The sequence below is a fragment of the Ailuropoda melanoleuca genome, chromosome 7, assembly GCF_002007445.2.
Source record: "Ailuropoda melanoleuca isolate Jingjing chromosome 7, ASM200744v2, whole genome shotgun sequence".
Taxonomy (NCBI): domain Eukaryota; kingdom Metazoa; phylum Chordata; class Mammalia; order Carnivora; family Ursidae; genus Ailuropoda; species Ailuropoda melanoleuca.
In genome coordinates, this window is record NC_048224.1 from 92,029,970 (window position 1) to 92,032,312 (window position 2,343).

Consider the following 2,343-nt stretch of genomic DNA (forward strand, 5'->3'; position numbering starts at 1 on the left):
AATTTGAATCACATATTCATTTTTCATTTGTTTTAACACTTTGACACATCATTTTAGATGTCATCACCTGTCCAAGAGTGTCAAAATTTTCTTTGCCCATCCAGACGTTTAGCAAAGAAAGTCAGTCATTCCCTTCCCCTATCTGTCAATTGTCTTTTTCTCCCCCTTTCAATATAAAATTCTGCATATTGTGTTTTGGGGAAAAAATGGAAAATGGATGTTTTAGCTGGTTTGAATATAACATTAGCTTACGTTGATGTAGTAACTTGGAAGAAAATGTATTTTTGATTCAAGTTGTACAGCATAATTTTAGAGCTTTTTAAAAAATGCAATAATAGATATATTTAATACTTCTTGAGTTACCAAGTTCAGTTTTTGCATGTAGAATGTAAGTGTCCTAAAATTGAATCTATTTATTTCTTTATCCTTCAAAACTTTTTATTTTACACTTACCATGGTACAGCCTCATGCAACATTAAGCAGTTGTACAAAATATGGTGCCTGTACCGAGGAATTTATGCCATAATAGTTAGGATTTGATATATGGAGATTTCCAAAGCAAAATAGTATGTGCAGTTGGCATGCGCGTCTATCTTTTCTAAATTCAAAGATGCCTTCTGAAGATGATGAAACACCAAAAACAAATGATTATAATGTGGACACACAATCACATGATTAATACTTACATAGATTCAGACTGGAGTAACTAGATATACAGCATGCACAAAATTCCCTTTAACATTGTACGGTGATGTTAAACTTTTTTACATAAAAATTTAGTTTATTTTCCTCAAGGCATTATTTATTTTCTATATAACTAACCCCTCCCAATTTCTTCTCCCAATTCTCCTTAAATATGGAGCTATCCAAACTAAACAGGTGTCCCTGTAATTAATCCATTTTTTACATTGCACATGAGTTGTTTTATTACAATGCTTTACCATAAAGTGAAGGGGGGTGGGAGGGAAGGGCTTACTGCTGAGGCAACAGGGAATGGACAAGTGCAGTTTCAGTCTTTACTGAGATTTTAACTCTGCTTGAATAAACTCTTACTAGATTCTTAGATTACTTCATTCCTTATAATTCTGGAAATTTCTCATCCTTATGTTTTCCATTTCTTTGGAAACCAGAGACTCGTTCCTCTGAATTCACTGACTTCACACATTCTATTTCAACAATTTAACATGGATTTCTTTCTCTCTCCTAGGACAATAGAAATATTCTTCTTCTGAACATTTCCAACCACTTAACATTCTACAAACATTTTCTTGTGTCCTTCCAGATATTCAACTGGAGTAGGACCAAAACCTTAGATTAGCCCCAAGATAAGACTTAACAACTTTCGTCTGATTAACATATAGCACTATGGATGGACTGATTTGGAAAATCTTCTATGTTTTACAACTACTTTTTAGGAGTCTTTTTCTTACATTTCCCTGTTCATTGTCAGAGACAAAGATGCATGATTCTTTTACTTTACTCAGCTTTTTTCAACAAACTGTAATCACTAATTTTTTCAACCATAATTAAGCCAATACAATTTCCTTTTCCTTTTTAAAAGTTAACCTAGACATTTTTAAAGTCTGGATTTCTTGCAACAAGAGGTTCTAGGTTCATCTTTTTCCCCCCAGTGTTACTGAGTATAATTGACAAATAAAAATAAATTGTGTAAATTTAAGATGTACAATATGATATTTTGTTCATTTTTTAAACTATGCAACCCTTCACAAATTTGCATGTCATCCTTGAGTAGGGGCCCACATTGATCTCTGTATTGCTGCAATTTTAGTATATGTGCTGCCAAAGCAAGCACGTGATATCTTGATATATGTATACATCTGAAATGATTACCATAGTAAAGCTAATTGACATATCTATCACGCCACATAGTTACCATTTATTTATTTATTTATTGGCTTAGCTATTTATTGTGAGAATATTTAAAATGTACTCTCTTAACTCTAGGTCCACTTTTAATTCTGCCACAGACAAGCTTTCACATACTTTACAAAGAAGATATTACAAAGAAGACATTTTATTTGTTTCTTTGTCTCTAGAGAAGAATATTATTACAGACTAAATTCACCAGCCTAGGTATTCACATTGTTTTGTTCCACATGAGTACTGAGGTAAAGCAGTGTGACCTCAGAGTTTGTCAGCTATGTAATGAAAAAGATTATCCTTTTTTTTCAAAAGTCTGAAATTTATTTAGTGCTGCAATTTTTTTTCATCCATTTCCACTCACTCAGGTGTGCCATCTGTGTACAGTCATATAAACCTTGTGTTTACGGTTGCTACAAAATTTAGCCAGTTTATGGAGTAGAAAATTTTCCAGGCTATCAT

General features: G+C 32.7%; 1 non-coding gene across 1 annotated transcript; it reads right to left on the reverse strand.

Annotated features, from left to right (window-relative positions):
• Positions 1-1,708: 1,708 nt before the first annotated feature.
• On the reverse strand, positions 1,709-1,813 carry LOC117803167. Its single transcript, XR_004626865.1, has one exon. It is a non-coding gene; the product is annotated as a U6 spliceosomal RNA (small nuclear RNA).
• Positions 1,814-2,343: the final 530 nt, after the last annotated feature.